Source organism: Elephantulus edwardii, unplaced genomic scaffold (assembly GCF_000299155.1).
Source record: "Elephantulus edwardii isolate Elephantulus edwardi_28Jun2011 unplaced genomic scaffold, EleEdw1.0 scaffold00017, whole genome shotgun sequence".
NCBI lineage: Eukaryota > Metazoa > Chordata > Mammalia > Macroscelidea > Macroscelididae > Elephantulus > Elephantulus edwardii.
Window position 1 is genome coordinate 10279716 of NW_006399767.1, and position 20263 is coordinate 10299978.

The window sequence follows — 20263 nt, forward strand, 5'->3', positions numbered from 1 at the left end:
CTTTGAGTAGTATGCTTGGAGAGGAGGCCAGCACCTGGAGAAGGACATTATGCTTGATAAGGTGGTGGTTGTAGTTAGATGCTACCACATTTGGTATGAGTCATAGCAGCCTATGAATAATGGATCTGAATCTTGTCCTATCCTATGTCATAGTCATCAACTCTGATACACTTGAGCCTATTGCTGCAGTCATTGCGTCAATCCATCTGATCGAGGGTGTTCCTCTCTTATGTGACTTTCCACCTTTCCAAACATGATGTCTTACATGAATGGAGGATCAGCTTTTAAAAAGGAAGACTTTCAGCAAGATGTTTTGATGCAAGGACTCTAATACATCAGTTGAGGGATGATTCAGTATAGAGGTCACTATTTTGTTCTATTTCATATACAGTGACTATATGCCAGAACTGACCTGATGACATCTAATAGCAATAATAACACCATGCTTATAATGAAGGCTGCATAATCCCTACTGGGGAATGATGGAAGTAATGGTGTGAAACACAGTTCTAACTACAGAGAGGGGAAAGGAGGACCTCTGGAAGCTTCAAGGAAATATTTCCTGTTTTTAAAAAGAGGCATATTGTTTTGTTTTTTTGTTTTGTTTTGTTTTGTTTTTTTTGTTGGAGATTCATACTTTGTATTCCTAAATGTTTGATAGCAATAGAAACTGACACAGTAAAGCACTTAGGTAAATGGTAAAGCTTTTTACACATTTTTTTTCTATAATTATATTTTATTAATTTTCATAAACATTTACAGAGATTTTGGGTTTCCATTCATTCATTGTTGCACTATTCTCTCTACCCTCCTCCCAGTTTGTTCTTGTCCAAATGCCACAGTGCTTGTCAAAGCCAGTTCTGATTAATCTTCTTTGTCAGTGTGTCCTTTGCCATTCCCTATCACTCCTCCCTGACAGAGACTTCACCCTGAGTCATAAGGAAAAGGGGATGGCATATTCTCTTAGCTACTTCCTTCTGAAAAGGGACGCTGTGGGTTTCAGGGTGAAGAAAAAGAGGCATATTGCTGTTGTTGTTATTGTTGTTATTGTTATGTGTTATCGAGTCGCTTGCGACTCATAGTGACCCTATTTACAACAGCTCTGAAGGCTGTCCTGTTCTGTGCCAGTCTCACTGATGTGGACACATCTACCCCATTGCCCCAGTTACTGTATCAATCCATCTCATCCAGGGTCTTTCTTTTCTGTCTTGTCCCTCCACCCTTCCAAGCATGATATCCTTCATAAGGATTAGTCCCTCCTGGCTATGTGCCCAAAGTATGTGAAATGGAACTTCAAAATCCTAACCTCCAAGCAGAAACTTGGTTTCACCCTCTCTAAGACAGACTATTTGTTTTCTTGGTGGTCCATGGTATGTTCAAGATTCCTCTCCAAAAAAAAAACCTTCCCTCCAACACCACAACTCAAAGGCATCAATTCTTCTCTGTCATCCTTAGTCATTGTCCAGCTCTCTTATGTATAGCAAGTAATTGTTAAGACCATGGTCTGAATCAGGTGCACCTTAGCCTCTAGACTCACATTATTGCTTCTCAGTACTCTAGAGAAGTCCCTGACAGCAGATTTTTTTCCCAGTGCAATTTGTCTTTTGATTTCCTGACTGCTGGTGCCAAGAGTGTTTGTTGTGGAGTCAAATAAGTTATAATTATTAACAAACTCAATCTCTTCTCAATGCATCATGGTGCTGCCAATTGGCCCAGTGGTGAGAAAAGAGGGAATCAAAACCTTTTTCCAACAGGGTGAAAAGAAAACCTACTGATTTGGGAAAAATATTTGGCAATGCCATCTCAGGCAAGAGTCTCATAACAAAAGTCTACAGAATCCTACAGGGCCTTCTCAAGAAAAAGACTGATAACTCAATTACAAAATGGGCAAAAAACATGGAAAGACATCATTGCACAGAGGAAGACATTAGGATGCCCAATGGACACATGAAGATGTGCTCAAGAGAGAGGCAAATCAAAACCACAACGAGATACCATCTCACACCAGTAGCAAAGGCAAAGTTTAGTAGGACAGCAAGCACTAAATGTTGGAGAAGATATAGAGAGGTAGGAACTCTCACATACTGTTGGTGGGATTGTAAAATGGTACAATCACTCTGGAAGGCAGCTTGGCATTTCTTCAAAAAGGAACATACAAATTCCAAATGTTTCAGCTTTCCACTGCTTGGAATATACCCTCAGAAAATTAGAACTGAGACTCAGATGAAGATTTGTATACATATGTTCATAGTCAAGTTATTAACTATCACAAGAACATGGAATGGATTGAGAAATTGTAATACATTCACATGATGGAATACTGCACAGCACTCAGCAGCAATGATGTAAAAAATTACTACCTAACTTGGGAGGGACTGGAGAACGTTATGCTGAGTGAACTAACTCAGTCTCAAAAGGGCAAATACTGCTAGTAAAACATGTATGAGGATCCAAGGTGGGGAGGGAAGGAGTAGAGGGGTGAGGATGGGCAAGGGGTAAATCATAGGGTTGCACAATTTGATGGGTAGAGGAAGGGGTGGATAAAGGAAATGGGAAAGATCCAGTGGGGATCTGGAAAGACAGGGTAATGATGGGCATAGTTCAATGTTGATTAATTTTATAAAATATAATGAATGGGAATGATTATAGAAAATACAATGTGGATGAAAGATATTGCGAACCACAATGAACACAAAGTTTGTAATCAAAACAATGCAAACTAAGAAAGTCATAGGAAATATGTAATACATTCTTCCAATGCACGTTGTCCTATTTCTATGGAATACTGATCCTATTGCTATAAATTGCTGAACTTTTAACCCCTTAAGAGGATATACTTGAGCATAAAGCTAACTATCTGAGGGAGGCTTAGAAGAGAGATTAAAAACGCTTGGGTATCTCCCCTTGAGCAGATGTGGCAACGTCTCTGTTTCACTTTTTCTTATTTTCCCTTCCTTTGTCCTCCCACCCCCCTTTATTTTCCCTCCTTCCCCTATTCACCATTTTCACTAAGAAAAAAAATTAAAAATGCCTGGGTAATAATTATTCATGTCACTGAACCATTTAATTAACCAGTACCAATGATACCTCATCTAAGAACTTAACTCTATGAAAAAATGAACACACTCTGCTTAAGACAGTGGAGTCAAGATAGTCTTTCACTTGTCACGGAAACAGTTTAACATAGTATAAGTGATATGTGCACTGTGGAGAAGGTATCACCATAAGGAACAATTATTTGAATTTCATTTCCAGACTGCATCTTTAACTTGTTGTTGTTAGGTGCTGTCGAATTGACTTTAGCTCATAGGGACCCTATGTGTAACAGATGGAAACTTTAGCTGTTACTATATTATCCTCAGAATTTCTCCTGTGCTCAAGTTTATTCTTGCTGTTTTTGTGTCAGTCCATTTCCTCGAACATCTTCCTCTCCTTCTCTGACACTCTACCTTTCCAAGCATGCTGTCATTCTCCATGGGTTGTCCCCTCATGTCAACATGCCTAAAGGATGTGAGAAGACGTAGTCTCATATCGAAGGTGTACTCTGGCTACACTTCTTCCAAAACAGACTTATTTTTCTTTTTGGTAGTCCATGGGACATTCAATACTCTTCATCAATACCACAATTAAAAGACATCCATTCCTCTTCAGTCTTCTTTATTCATTGTCCATCTTTCACACTCATATAATAAAATTGAAAATATCATAGGTTGGATTAGGCATACCTTGGTCTTTAACTTTCTTAGAGGTTCTTGAGAAAAATAAATATATGTATGTGTGTGTATATATATATATATGTATATATGCTGTTTCCATGGAAGTTGTATACAAGTTAAATGAAATCTTTGACCACTTCAGTCTTTTCTCCATGTATCATGATGTTGCCTATTTCTCCAATTATTAGAATTTTCATTGTTTTAATGATAAGGTGTACTACCTACTAAAGTCTTTAATCTTAGTTAGTAAATGCTTCAAGTACTGACTTCACTTTCAATGAGAAAGGTTCTGTCTTCTATGTTGAGTGGATTGTTAATGAGTTTTCCTCCAATCCTGACACTACATATTTTTTTTCATATAGTCCAACTTTGGGTTATTGTTGTTGTTATGTGCTATTGAGTCACCTGCAACACCTAGTGACACTATGTACAACAGTCCTAAACCCTGCTCCATCCTGCACCAATCTCACTGTCTCCATTCAATACACCTACCCTGATTATCCCAGTCACTGAATCAATCTGCCTTAGTGAGGGTCTTCCTCTCCTGTGCTGTCTCTCCACCCTCCCAAGCATGATGTCTTTCTCCAAGGATTGCTCTTTCCTTGAAACATGTCCAAAGTATATCAGATGAAGCTTCAAAATCCTTGCCTCCAAGGAACAACCTGGTCTAACCCTCTCTTAGATGAACCTGTTCATTTTCTTAGCTGTCCGAGATATATTCAATATATTCACCACAGTTCAAAGGCATCAATTCTCCTTCTATTCTCCTCTAGTCATTGTTCAGCTCTCTGACACATAGCAAGTAAATTGCAAAGACCATGATGGGATAATATTAATAAATTACCAGAAGGGGAAAAAAAGGAGAGTGAGTTTTGGTACACAGAGGAAAAGACAGATGAGTTTTGAGATGTATGATCTAGGCATACAATTGAGTCCAACTGAGCTTTGCAGTTAGTTTTCCTTAAATGATGCTCAAGCCGTATCCTATCCTATTGTTTCATATTCAACAAATTATGTGTGTCTCCTTAAAATTTTATAAGACCTAATGAAGAGAAGATTCTGCCTCTGGCACCATATATGCTAGTCTAATCTAAATGTGCTTTATTGTACATAGGGTTTTCTGAGGACTGTGATTTCAGGAGTAGATGGTCAATCCTTCTCCCCAGTCTGTCTTAATTTGGTTGCTCAATTATAAAGCAATATTTGATAGACAAGACTTTTTGTACAAAAGAGCAAATTAGAGACCTTTCTCTCATCGTCATTACTTTCTTTATTCAGGTAACAGATCAGGTTTTGGTCCCGCCCACTGCTCCCTTAGGTGCATGTGTCTTGTTCCAACCCGCACCCCTTCTCTGCTAGCATCCAGCTCAATTCCCTCCCTTCTTTTACCACTCCAGCACCTCACACTTCCTGCCATTAGCAAATCCTGGTTTGATGGCTCAGGCCTCCACCCACCTCTATCCACCCACTGCTTCTTCGCTCCCCTGTGATGTAGATGTTCCTGTGCAGCATAGATGGGACATCATCCTCTTGCTGATATCTTCTCTACTGCAGTCTGTTGTCCTCCTCTGTCTCAGAAACGGTGTGAGACAAGGGCCACCAATATAAGCAAAGTTTCTTTTGTCTACTATTGTGGGTCTGTGGAGTGGCGCAGATAGGTGCCTCAACTCACTTCTCTACTCTCTGTAAATGATTCAGTGGCAGGTATTTGACTTCATTCTTTTATTAGGTGAAGGTGATGTCTTGACAGGATCTAGTCTATTATGATTACTCCCCATGCACCCCCCTTTTTTTGGCTTGAGGGCCTAAGCTGTAAAATCAAGGAGGCAATATGGCACTTAGAAGGTGGAAAGTGGCCACTAGGTGTTTCCCTGTCCAATAGGGCCCAGCTCTGTTTCCGTGAGCTGGCCGGGCATAACTCAGTGGAAATTATTGAATGATATTACTAATATCACACATAAACAAGAATATCCAGCTGAAGATTATCAAGAAACAACTGGAACAGTACATTAGCAGAGAACTGTCAGGTATGGAGGTTGTATTTAGAAGAGGCTATGGCATTAGGGACATATAGTCAACATTAGATGATATTGGCTGAAAGCAGAGAATACTAGAAGAATGTCTATCTGTATTTCATTGACTATGCAAATGCATTTGACTGTGTAGATCACAACAAATTGTGGCTAACCTTGAGAAGAATGGGGATTCCCAGAACACTTAATTATGCTAATTCATAATGCCTATACTTGGACCAGGAAGCAGTGGTCAGAACAGAGTAGAGAAACACTGCATGGTTCAAGATAAAGAAAGGTGTGCATCAGGGATGCATCCTATCTCCATACCTTTTCAGTCTATATGCAGAACAGATCATTCAGGAGGCTGGACTTTATGAGGAGGAATGTGACATCAGGAGTGGACGAAGATCCATCAATGACCTACATTATGCAGATGACACAACCTTGCTTGCTGAAACTGAAGAGGACATGAGGCATTTGCTACAGAAGGAAAGCTTCAATATGGACTGTAGTCTTTACTATCGATTGAAGCTGAACATCAAGAAAACAAAGATTCTTGCCACTGGGCCAATTAGCAGTTTCATGACGAGTGGAGAAGAGATTGAGATTATTGATAACTTCAGCTTGCTCAGTTCCACAATCAACACTCCTTGCACCTGCAGTCAGGAAATCAAAAGATTAATTACACTGGAAAAGTTGGCTGTCAGGGACCTCTCTAGAATACTGAAGAGTAATGATGTCAGTCTGGAGACTAAGGTGAACCTGATCCAGGCCCTGGTCTTCACTATGACTTGTTATACACCCAAGAGCTAGAAAATAAATAATGATGATAGAAGAAGGAGAAGAATGTAGAATATACTGTAGACTGCCAGGAGAACAAACAGGTCTGTCCTGGAGAAAGTGAAACAAGGCTGATCCTCATGATTGTGAAGCTCCATCTCATATATTCTGGGTACATGGCCAGGAGAGAACAGTCCTTGTAGAAGGACATTATGCTTGGAAGGGTGGAGGGACAACACAGAAGAGGAAGAGCCAGGATGCGATGAATTGACACAGTGACTGGAGAAATGAGATTACATCTGTCAGAGATAATGAGATAAGCTCAGGATAGTGTAGGTTTCAGAGCTAATGTACATAGGGTTGCTCTGAATTTCAGGTGACACGCAACAACAACAAATGCATGAAAATGTCTGTATGAAATATTAATGTGAATGAAGAAACATAACTGATACACAATGTATATGAACTGTAGAAGCAAATCAACATTAAAAATAGTGACATATTCCCTTGCTCTGTTCAAATGACTGCATCTTTGTCTATGTATAAGGTCCATATGAGCACACTTAAATATTCCAGAATTATCATTCTTTGAATATTATATAATTTTTAGTGTACAAATTTATTTACAAAATTTGAATACATTGTTTTTCACAACAGATCCTTCCCATTTCTCTCACCCCGGTACCCATAAAATTGGGCAGCCCATGATTAATCCCCACCCCTCCCCAGACAGCCTTATCCCTCTGCTTGCATCCTCTGCCACTCTTGGATATTCAGACTCATTCTACAATAATGGTTTTATACAGTATTTGCTCTTCAAGGACTGACTTAATGTTCTCCAATCCTTCCCAAGTTAAATAGTAATTTACAAAATCTTTGCTCCTGCATGGTAAGTAGTATTCCATTTTGTGAATGTACCACAATTTCTCAATCAATTTGATTATGTCGGACATCTGGGCTGTTTCCATGTTCTTGCAATAGTGAATAATGCTGCTATGAACATGGCTGTACAAGTCTTTATTTGTGCCTCATTTCTCATTTTCTTGGGGTATATACCAAGCAGTGGAATAGCTGGATCATATGGAATTTCTATGTTCAGCCTTTTGAGGAAGCACCAAACTGCCTTCCAGAATAGTTGTATCATTGTACAATCCCACCAACAATGTATAAGAGTTCCCATATCCTCTCCAACATTTATTACTTGCTCTCCTGTTAATCTTTGCTACTGCTACTGGGGTGAGATGGTATCTCATTGTGGTTTTGATTTGCATCTCTCTTATTGTCAGTGAATTTGAGCATTTCTTCATGTGTCTATTGGCCATTCTAATATCATCCTCTAAAAATCCTTTCCATGTCTTTTGCCCATTTTGTAATTGGGTTATCAGCCTTTTGCTTGTGGAGGCTCAGGAGTATTCTATAAACTTTAGTTATGAGACTCTTGTCTGAGCTGGTATTGCCAAATGTTTGTTTCTTTCCTTTCACCCTGTTAGAAAGTTTTTGATGCATAAAGGAATTTAATATTTAGAAGGTCCCATTCATTAATTTTATCCTCTTCAGATTGTGCATTTTGGGCTGTATTTGACAGTTTCTTTATACCGGAGACTACACCTTCTAAGTTTGATCCCAGCTTGTCTCTTATGAGCTTTATGGCTTTGAACTTTACTACCAGGTCTGAAACACCTTGAGTTGATTTTTGTGTATGATATGAGATGTGGATTCTGTTTCAGTTTTCTGCAAGTGGCAGTACAGTTTTTACCAACACCATTTGTTGAAGAGGTTATCATTTTCCCATTTGATAGAGTTTATTTCCTTTTTTGCTATAAGTTGACCATACATAGTTGGGTCTATTTCTGGGTTCTCAATTCTGTTCCATTGATCTTTGTGCCTATCATTGTACCAGTACCATGCTGTTTTGGATATTACCACTGTGTAGTAGGTTTGGGGGTTAAAGTGCTATACCTCCCACTTCATTTTTGTTTCTCAGAAGTTTTGCTTTTTTGGAGTCTATTTCATTCCCAAATAAACTTGACACTTTCCCTTTGGATCTCCTTGAAAAATGAATTTGGTATTTGGATTGGGATTATTACATTGAACATGTAGATTACTTTTGGTAGGATTGCCATTTTCACAATATTGAGCCTTCCTATTCATGGACAGGGCACATTTTTCAATTTCATTAGGTCTTTTATTGTGTCTTATGGGAATGTTCTTTAGTTTTCTTTTTATAGGTCTTTTGTATCTCTAGTTAGGTTCACTCCCAAGTATCTCAACTTGTGGTTGACTTTTGTAAATGATATTGCTTTCTTGATTTCCTTTTCTGAGTTCTCTTCGTTACTGTAGAGTAATCCTACTGATTTTTTAGATAGTGATCTTATATCCTGCCACTCTACCAAATTGGCTTACTAAGTCTAACAGTTTATTTGTTGAGTCTTTGGGGTCTATGGAATGTTCAGTGCTCTTCTCCAACACCACAGCTCAGAAGCATCAATTCTTTTTCTTTCATCCTTATTAGTTGACCAGGTCTCAGATGCATAGATAGTATTCGGAAAGACCATGGCCTAAATCAGATGCACCTTAGTCCTCAAGCTGACATCACTACTCCTCAATAATTTTTTGAAAGGTCCCTAACTGTTGATTTCCCCAGTGCATTGTGTCTCCCTATTTCCTGACTACTTGTACCAAGGGTAGAGTAATTGTGGATCCAAGCAAGATGAAGCTGTTGATAACTTCAATCTCCTCTCCATCCATCATGACACTGTCTATTGATCTAGTGGTAGAAATCTTTGTTTTCTTGCTATTGAGACACAATACATACTGAAGGCTGCATTCTTTGATCTTTTATAACAAGTGCTTCAAATTCTTCTCACTTTCAACAAGCAAGTTTGTGTCATCTGCATAATACAGGTTATTGATGAGTCTCCCTTCAATCCTGATGCCACACTCCTCTTTAAAAAGTCCAGCTTCTCAGATAATTTGCTCAGCATAATTCCAAAAAGGTCTACAGGCTTTAGGACGAGTTTTGGTGGAGCTCCTGATTAAGATAGACTAAGAAGGAGAATGGGCCATCTACTTCCTAAATAAAAAGTCTTTTGAAAACCGTATGAACACTAAACAAAGAGGATAATTACAGTAGTTTAGTTTTAAAGCCCAAATTGGAAGTTAGTTGAAATGAGGAAAATCAATAATAAACATTGTTTAACAATTGACACATGGACTGTTTGTAGCTTGAATGTTGGAAAATTGGATATTGTTAAAAATTAAATGGAATGCATTAATATTGACATACTAGATAGACATTGGTGAGATGCAATGGACCAGCTATGGCCACTTTGAATCAGATAATCATATGATTACACTTCTCACTATGTTTAGGAAATTCCCTTGTATTCCAATTTTTCTGAGTGTCTTTATCAAGAAGGGTATTGGATTTTATCCATTATTTTTCTGTATCATTTGCTAAGATCATATGATTCTTGTTATTTACTTTGTTAATATGGTGAATTACATGACTGTTTTTCATATACTGAACCATCCTTGCATACCTGTTATGAACCCCATTTGGTCATGGTGAATTATTGTTTTGATGTGCTTTTGAATTCTATTGGTTTGAATTTTGTTAAGGATTTTTTGCATCTATATTCATGAGGAAGAATACTTCATTGATTCGGTGACTGGGGTAATCGGGATGGGTGTATCAGAGGCAATGCGATTGGCACAGGATAGAGCAGGGTTTAGGACTGTTGTACATAAGGTCGCTATGAGTCGCAAACGACTCAATGGCACATAACAACAACAACATATTCATGAGAGATATTTGTCTGTAATTTTCCTTCTTGATAATATCTTTACCTGTTTTTGGTATTAGGGTTATGCTTACTTCATAGAATGACTCTGGAAGTATTCCTTCTTTTTCATTTTTAAAAGATAATTTATATAGAATTGGTGATAGATCCTCTCTGAATGTTTGGTAGAATTCAGCTATGTGGCCATCTGGTCCAGGACTTTACTTATGGGGAAGTCTTTTTATGATATTTTCAATTTCTTCTTTTGTGATGGGTCTGTTCAAGTGTTCTATATCTGTCCTTGCCAATCTGGATAGGGTATGAGTTTCAAGGAATTTGTCAATTTCCTCTAGGTTTTAAATTTATCAGAGTATAGCTTTTCATGGTATCACAGTATTCTGATATTATATTTAATTTCATCTGGTTCTATTGTGATGTCATCTCTATCATTTCTTAATCAAGTTATCTGTGTCCTCTGGGGGATTTTTTCCCCCTCCTTTGTTAATTTGCCAGTGATTTAGTAATTTTATTGACTCTTGAAAAACCATCTCCTGGTATTATTGATGGTTTCCATTGTTTTTCTATTTTCTGTCTCATTTTTTTTCCCATCTCTTGTCCTCTTTTCTTCTAGAGGCTATAGGATTAGACTGCTCATCTTTTTCTATTTGATGAAGGTGTTTAATTAGATCATGATTCTTCTTTCTTAATGTGTGTGCCTATTGCTAGGAACTGCCCTCTGAAGACTACCTTAGCTGCATCCCAGAGGTTTTGGTAAGTTGTATTTTCATTTTACTTTGTTTCAAGGAACTTTTTTATTTCATTCTTTATTTCTTTTATAACCCAATCGTGTTCTAGCAGAAAGTTATTTCGTTTCCTCATGAGTAGTTTTGTAAGCTTTACTCTCATGTAGTTAATTTCTAATTTTATGGCTTTGTGGTCTGAGAAGATTCTTTGTATTTCAATGTTTTTTTTAAATGTGTTAAAGCTTGCTTTGTGTTCCAATATATGATTGATTCTGGAGAATGTACCATGTGCACTTGACAAGAAAGTGAATTTAATTGTAATTGGGTGGAGTATCCTGCATACATCCACAAGGTCAAGTTTGCTGATAGTTTAGGTTTCTTTTGAATTGACCTATCTTTTGGTGATAGTTGTGTGTTAAAATCTCCTACAACTATTGTGGCATTGTCTATTTCTTTCTTCAATACTGTTAACCATTGTTTTATGTATTTTTCAGGTCTATCATTTGGTGCATAAATGTTGACCAATGTTATGGCTTCCTGATCTACTGTGCCTTTGATCAGTATTTAATATCCTTCCTTATCTTTGATGGTGGTTTTCATTCTGAAACATATTTTATTAGAGACTAGTATTGCCACTTGTGTTTTTTTTAGGTTGCTATTTGATTGGTATATTTTTTTTCCAGCCTTGGATTTTGAGTCTGTCTTTCTCTTTTTTTAGATGTGTCTCCTGTAGGCAACATATTGATAGGCTTTGCTTTTTTTATCCATTCTGCTACTCTTTTCCTCTTAATTGGTGCATTTAGTTCATTTGCATTAAGTGTCATTTTTGTCAGGCTAGGTTTTACTTCTGCCATTTTGCCATGTTTCTTTTTCTGTTATTTCTGACCACTATGGTCCATGCACTTTCCTTTGGCATCTCCCTGTGAAAGACTTCATTTAAAATTTCTTGTGGTTTTGGTCTTGTTTTCACAAATTCCTTGTTGTTGTTGTTGTTAAGTGTTGCCAAGTTGCTTGTGACTCATAGCAACCCTATGTACAACAGCTCTGAAACCTCCTCTATCCTGTGCCAACTTTACTGTCTCTGACACAACTACCCGTATTACCTCAGTCACTGCATCAATCCATCTCATTGATGGTCTCCCTCTCTTTCTTCATCCTTCCACCCTTCCAAGTATTATGTCCCTCTCCAAGGACTTGTCCCCCTTTGCAACATGCCCAAAGTATATCAGATGAAACCTCAGAATCCTTGAGTCCAAAGAATAGCCTGGCTTCACGCTCTCTAGGATGAACCTTTTTGTTCTCATGGTAGTCCATGGGATATTCAGCACTCTTCTCCAGCATCACAGCTCAAAGGAATCAATTCTCTGTCATCCCTAGTCATTGTCCACTTCTCAGACACATAGACAACAATTGTGAGACTATAGCTTGGATCAGGCATGCCTTAGTCTCTAGACTGACATTGTTGCTCTTCAGTACTCTGGAGAGGTCCCTGACAGCAGATTTTCCCAATGCTATTTGTCTCTTGATTTCTTGGCTGCTGGTACCAAGAGTGTTGATTGTGGAGCCAAGCAAGCTAAAGCTGTTAACAATCTCGATCTCCTCACCATCTATCATAATTCTGCCAATCAGCCGAAGCGGTGAGAATTTTTGTTTTCTTAATGTTAAGCTTCAATTCATATTGAAGGCTGCAGTCCTTGATCTTCTGCAGCAAGTGTTTTAGGTCCTCTTCAGTTTTTGCAAGCACAGCTAAGTTCCTTATTTTCTGCAAAGGATCTATTTTCTCCTTCATATTTGATGGAGAGTTTTGCTGGGCTTAGGATCGTTGGCTGGCTATTGTTTTCTTTCAAATTTCTGTATATGTCATCCCAATGCCTTCTAGCTCTCATGGTTTCTGCTGAGAAATCAGAACTTAATCTAATTGTTTCCCATTTGTAGGTGACACTTTGTTTTCCTCTTGCTGCCTGTAGAATTTTATGCTTATCTTTTAATTTGAAGAATTTAACTATGATATGTCTTGATGTTTTTCTTTTGGGATCTAGTCTATTTGGTGTTCTTTGTGCTTCTTGAATGTAGATTTCCCCATTCTTCAAAATACCTGGGAAGTTTTCTTATAGTGCTTCTTCCACAATTTTCTCAGTGATTTCTCTGTCACTCTTCTGTTCTGGAATTTCACTTGTATGTTTGTTATTCCATTTGATAAAATCTCACATGATTTTAATGTTTTCCTCACTTTCTTTACATCTCATCTCTGATTTTTCTTCTAGCATGTTTCTAGTATGTGAGGCTCTTGTCTTCCAGCTCATTGACCCTCTCTTCCATCTTTTCATTTATATGTTTTTGTCTTACCAGAGTGTTGGACACTTCAGCCGTTTTGGTCTTAATATTCTGGATTGCATTTTTACGCTTTTTTGTCATTTCCAGTATTGTGTTGGCTGTACCCTCTCTGTCTTGTAATAATTTTTTTAAGTTCTTGTACTCCTTTATCTATACTATCATTTCTTTCTTCCATCTTTTGCATTTTCCTCCTTAGTTGGTCAAGTTACTCCTCAACAATATATTTCTTTTAGACTCTGAAATCCAGAGGGCTCTGAGGTATTTATTCTCTTATTTGCTTCCATTGTTTCTTCCAACATTTGTATCTTTTTCTGTAACTTATCGAATAACTCTAAATCAACATATTTCTTCTGATTTTCTGTATCTGGGGTATCCATTGGGCTTTTGTTTTTTATTAGGAGGATGATTTTGGTTTTTCATGATGACTTAGGTAGATTGCTGCTTTTTTGACATTATGTGCATCTTTTATTAGGATACTAAGCTGTGGTAACTATGTAATTACCCAGAGTACAGCACTGTTTTGTAAAGCTCCTATATATTTGTGCTCCCTTCTTGGCCCAAGGCTGGCACAGCCAAAGGCCTCACAGCAGTGTTTCCACCAAAGTACCTGAATGACAAACCAGGAAACCTGTTGTTCCCTTCCAGAAATAGCTTCTCAGCCTACCTTAGGGTGTCTTGGCCCCTTCTGCTTGAGCTTAAGGGGTCTCATGTGGTGTGGCTAGATGACAGTGTTTCTCCCAGGGTACTTATGATATTGGTACTCCTAGCACTGGATAGCTGGGGCAGCAGCTGGACTGTGGGGCAGTGGGGTCTCCAGATGGTGGTGGTAGTGGTCTGGTGCTCTTGGTGGGATTGTGCTCTAGAACTACAGCCATTCATCCTGGCAGGCAGTAAGTAGCTCAGTTGCTGGCCAGGATGTGAGTGTGCCTGGTTGGGCCATAGCCTTTAGCAGATGTAGTGGATGTGGTGGCTAGAAGTCCTTCTTGGACTGACCATGCCACATAGGCATTGGCATCTTACAGAAGAAAGAAGATATCTCCACACAATAGAATACTTATGCATATTAATAAAACTCCTCAGCTAAACATAAAAAGTCCCCAAAACAAACAAACAAACAAAATTTTTTATATATACATATACACATACATATACACATATATACATACATACATATATATATACATACATATATACATACATACATATATATACATATACATTTATAACAGCTCATTCATTTCTTTGGATGATTCTAACTCATGGTGACCCTATAGGACAAAACAGAAATGTCTCAGTCTCATAGTTTGTCAGACTTTAACATTTATTTCCATATCTTCCTCCAATGGAGTAACTCTCACTGTTGTTGAGTTAGAATCTACTCATAGCAGACCCTCCAGTGGGTTTCAAGAGACTGTAGATCTCATGGGAGAAGATTGTCCATCTTTCTCCCATGAAGCAGCTGATGGATTCAAACTGCCTTCCTTTGAGTTGACAACACAACTCCCTACCCACTAGGCCAAGGCCACTAGATTTTTTTTATGGAACAACTAATGGTGATAAACTACTCATCTTGTGGTTAACAGCTGAGTGCTTAACCACTGAACCACTAGGGTCCACACATAATAAGGGAAGAAATTCTACCACTTTATGAAATTCATGTCGACTTGTTTTCTACCATCTGGATTTCTAAAGCTCACATCTTCTGTGCATCAGAACATGATCAAACCAATTGCATGAAGAATCTGGAAGTCATAAGTCTAATGCTTCTGGTTTTAAATGAAACACAGAGGTGATGGCTGCACAAAGTGTTCCATTTTCTAAATGGAGGAGTTTATTTAGCCAAGCCAGATATGACCTTGCAATGGAGATTAAATTGCATATAAAAGGAAGATAAATTAAAATGTAAGTAGTAAAATTGTATGTTCTTACTACACTGGACATGTGACAGGATTTTTTCCTCCCCCTAAAAATTGTTCAGATTCAGAATTTTAACTAGCTTGATGGCAAATGTCTTCAAAATTATTCAAAATATTGTGGCATTGTGTTTATTTTAATTTTTGGATTGAGATAGTAGACATCTGCTCCTGATAAAATGTCAAGATAATGCCACAGGAGCAATACTGCTCTGAGTAAGAATGAAACCCAGGGCATTTTCTGGCACATAGTAGGTGCTCAACAAACACAGTTTTACAGAACTGAAGGGCACTGTCTTCTTCATCCCAAGCAGAAGATCCTGGGAGATAGTGAAAAAAAATTTATTGTTTAATATGAAATGGGGATGTCTGATATATAATTAATAACAAATTACTAGAGTAAGTGTTGTGTCCAGTGGAAAAAAATACACCTTATTAAAAATATATGACCGTGACAATTGATATATGTGAAGGATGTCTGGAATTCATGACCTCTTATAGTAGCTAAAGAGCCATTGAGTAGGTTCTGACTTATAGGGACTTTATATATAAAAGAATAAAATCTTGGCACCTTAAAATGGGAGTATAAGTGGTTTCTATCAGCTATTTACCAGAGGTTAGTAGTTTGAACCCACCTACAGGCTCCACAATAGAGTGTCCTGGTGATCTGATTCCACAAAAATTACAGCCAACAAAACCCAATGAAGAAGTTCCACTCTGCATATCATGAACTGGTCATCATTGATTGGGAACTAATCTAACAGCAGCAAACAATGGCAACAATTACAATAGCTGAAATAGAAGCCTATTATAAGGACATGTAAGCTGGTGTCCACTGAACCTGGAGTTCATTTTTGACTTCACTTACTAGCTGTTTGACACAGGCAAATAATTGGACTTTTTCATACCATAGCTTCCTAATGGTTGAGTGAAGGATGATACCAGGACTTACCTCATAATGTGGTTGTGAAGATAGAACAAGTTAATGCATCAAAGTTACTCTCCAAAGTATCAGGCATGCTAGCCCTTATCCAAATGACCCCAAAAAGGAATTAATGAAGACACTGTATGAAGCATAGCTTTCTAATCAGATCTACACTGTAGACTATGTGACCAATTCATAAATGATACCTGAGAACTCAACTGATATAGAACAGTTTCTTAGCCAGGCATGCTTTGGGCTTTGTTTGTTTTGCTTTCTTTCACTTACTTCTGAATGTGCTTATTTATTGCTAACAAAATGCACTCTAGCTAAAAAGTGGAGGTCACAGGCATAGATGAATGATAGCCATCTTTTATTTCCAATATATACATAACTTAGGGCTAAGTATATAAGAAGCTCCCACCAGGGAGCTCTCATGGCCTAGAGGCAAAAAGTTGTATTGCAATCCCGAAGGCATGTGGTCTGAGACCACCAGCTGCTCCATGGGAGAAGGATGGGCAATCTTCTCTTGTGCAATTCATTGCCTATGAAAACCTGCTGGAGGGTCAGCTATGGTTGAGTTCCAATTCTACAGTACGCAACACAACAACCATTATTATTGTATTTATGTGCCTTGTGTCAAAATTGACTCACAGCTGACCCTCCAGCAGGTTTTCAGAGGCTATAAATCACACAGGAAGAAACTGCCCATCTTTCTTTTTTGGAGCAGCTGGCAAATTAGAATCTCTTGCCTTTGGGTTGGTAACACAACTTCTTAACACTAGGTCACCCCAACTCCCTGAACACATATTAAGGACTTGATAAACATTTTGTGCAATGTACAAATGTGTGAGTGAGGAGTAAAGAATGTTGCCTTGGGCATGACTTGTTTAAGTAAAATAATATAATATGATTGTTAGGGAGCCCATTGGTAAGACAAGCTGAGATGAAGTCACTACAGAGAACCTCCTTTAAAGGCTAGAAACTATAGGCTCCCATTGCTAGTTCTGCCGTCAGAGGAAAGCCATGTTCTGTGGCAGTTTACATTGTATTCTTCTTACATCTAGGGATTCAAGACAGCCTGGCTCCTGCTATATTCTGAACAGTCCTCCCCAACACACTGGCTACTGTTCTCTCTATTGAATTGCAGCTCTTTTTTTCCCTGGGTATCGATAAACAGCTGCAGAGTCAAATTAGTACTGTTTACTGTCAAATTAAGATGGAAACTGATCCTTTCTGTTCTATGTTTACAACGCCTGTACCGCTTGTCCCGGCTTCCAGAGTAACCAAATGCGAGTGGACAGCTTCTGACGGTGGATGCGATCCCAGATCAAACAGAAGGCAGATTTTGTTTGTCTTCTAAAATAAACTATCTTTTCAGGTTCATGGGCTCGGAATAACAGCTATCAGATTTCGCCAGCTGTTTTTTATTCCTGCACTAATTTTACAGCTTGGGCTTTGAGAAGGAGGGCTCTGTCTTTGTTCCGTTCCTATGGGGCTGGTCCAGTGCCAGGGAGCAGCATATTCAGAGACGATTAGGAAGCCAAGAGAGAGAAGAGGGTGTGTTTGTGATTTGGACGCATGGGTAATAGTGAAAACTTAAAAGTCATCATGAAATAAACAATGTTTATTGTCAGAATGTAAATACTGTGGTGATCTCCAAATGATAGTTTTAAAAATCCTGATCCTATTACCTAACAAGTATGTTTTCCTTTCTAGATTCTCACTATTTGCGTATTTGGCAAGAAGACCTTCTGTAAATTTTTCTAAGTCCTTTTCAAAAATGCTCAACAAGACAGATTGCTAGCATGTCAGTCACCCAGAGATTAGGATAATTCAGATTAACATAATTCTATCTGGAGACTAATGTGCACCTGATACAGGCCATGGTCTTTGCAATCACTTGTTATGCATCAGAGAGTTGGACAATGACTAGGGAGGATAGAAGGAGAATTGATGCCTTTGAGCTATGGTGCTGGAGAAGAGTATTGAATGTACCATGGACTGCCAAGAAAACAAACAGATTCATCCTAGAGAAGGTTAAACCAGGCTACTCCTTGGAGGCAAAGATTCTGGGGCTTCGTCTGACATACTTTGGACATGTTGTAAGAAGAGAAAGGTCATTGGAGAGGGACATCATGCTTGGTAGGGTAGAGGGACAGTGCAGGAGGGGAAGACCCTCTATGAGGTGGATTGATTCAGTGACTGGGGTAATCGGGATGGGTGTGTCAGAGGCAGTGCGGTTGGCGCAGGATAGAGCAGGGTTTAGGGCTGTTGTACATAGGGTCGCTATGAGTCGCAAACGACTTGACGGCACATAACAACAACAACAACAACCCATGTTGGGGCATGGATGTGTAACCTGTTTGGGAAAAAAGTTGAATGTCTTATCCTTCGGATTACACATTTCTATCGTGCACATAAGCCTATTACAACAAAGAATCTTGCAGATCTCCACACACTCTCCTTCAATTGCTCTTTTAAAATGAACTTCACAGCCCTCACCACAAAGGGAGGGAGTATTATATTGAGTTACCATGAAAAATTCTCAGGAAATTCATTCTGGGCCCTTTATGATAAGCAGTTTTGTGTTAGTGTTTATTTAACACTCTCAAAATAATTTTTCAATAACTTAATTTATAATGTCATACAAGAGTTCTATCATGTTGACCATTTAACTGTTAGTAAAGCCTATTTTCTCATTCTTTTTTAAACAGAAACAACAATTTTTCCAAATTTGTCTATCATTCATTCCAAACAGTAATTTTGCATGGTCTCTCTAGTCTCTTGCTTTGCATCTGAGAGCTGGACTATGAGTAAGGGTTACAGAAGAATAGTGGCATTTGAGCTATAGTATTGGGGAAGAGTGTTGACTATCCCATGGACTGTAGAAAGATCAGATAAGTCTTGGAAAAGGTGCAGCTGGAGTGTTCCTTGGAGGCAAGGATGGTAAAGCTTCACCTTTCATGTTTTAGACATGTTGCTAGGAAAGACTAGCCCAGGAAAAGGATATCATGTTGGGAAGGGCATGGGGTCAGCAGAAAAAGAGAAAGACTCCCATTGAAATGGGTTGACACAGCGAATGTAGCAACAGGCTCAAGTGTATCAGAGATGGTGAGGATGGCACAGGATCTGTTGATTATATAGGGTCATTATGAGACATACTTGATGACACCCAACAACAACTACATGCAAGCTAATAGGGAGCTCTGCTGGCCTCGCCCATAGGAGTTACACTATTAATCCAAAAATGGCCCCTCTCTGGTGGTTCAAAACCACCAATAACTCAGTAGGATTAATCTCCGATTGTGTGTGACTTACAGCCTCTGAAAACACTCTGGAGGGTCAGCTCTGAGGCAGCTCCCCACTCAATGGCACTGAGTTTGAGTTAGTTTGATGTAATTTAATATTCATGATGTCTTTATGAGGAAAGTGCCTATCATTAAAGGGCACAGATACTCAGAAAGGTTGCCAGGTGTTGTTGTTGTTGTCACTAGGTGCCATTGTGTCAGCTCCCACTCTGAGTGACCCAATATACAACAGAACACAGTCTGCCCAATCCAGTGTCATCCCCACCATCTCTGTTGTCCTTACGACTATTACTGCAGTTCATGTGTCAGTTCACCTTGTTAAAATTCTTCCTCTTTTTTGTTGACCCCCTATTTTTCCAAGTATGATGTCTTTCTTCAAGAACCAGCCCTCAGAAAGATTAAGTTCTAGAAAAAGAGTGGAATACCTCATCTAAACTTCCTAATTTCTACTCTTTTTCCTTCTAGCATTCCATTTCTTTCTTGAAATGCAAAACTTTGTCCTGGCTTCTATGTAATTTCTGACGTGATTCCACACTTTTCTTTCCAATTTTTACTTTTCTGCTACACAATTGGCAGCATCAGGATGGATGACGAAGAGATTGAGATTGTTCACAGCTTCAGTTTGCTCGGCTCCACTCTTGGCACCAGAAGTCAGGAAATCAAAAAGCGTATCGCGATGGGAAAGTCTGTTGTTAGGGACCTCTCTAAAGTACTCAGGAGCAACAGTGTCTCTCTGGAGACTAAGGT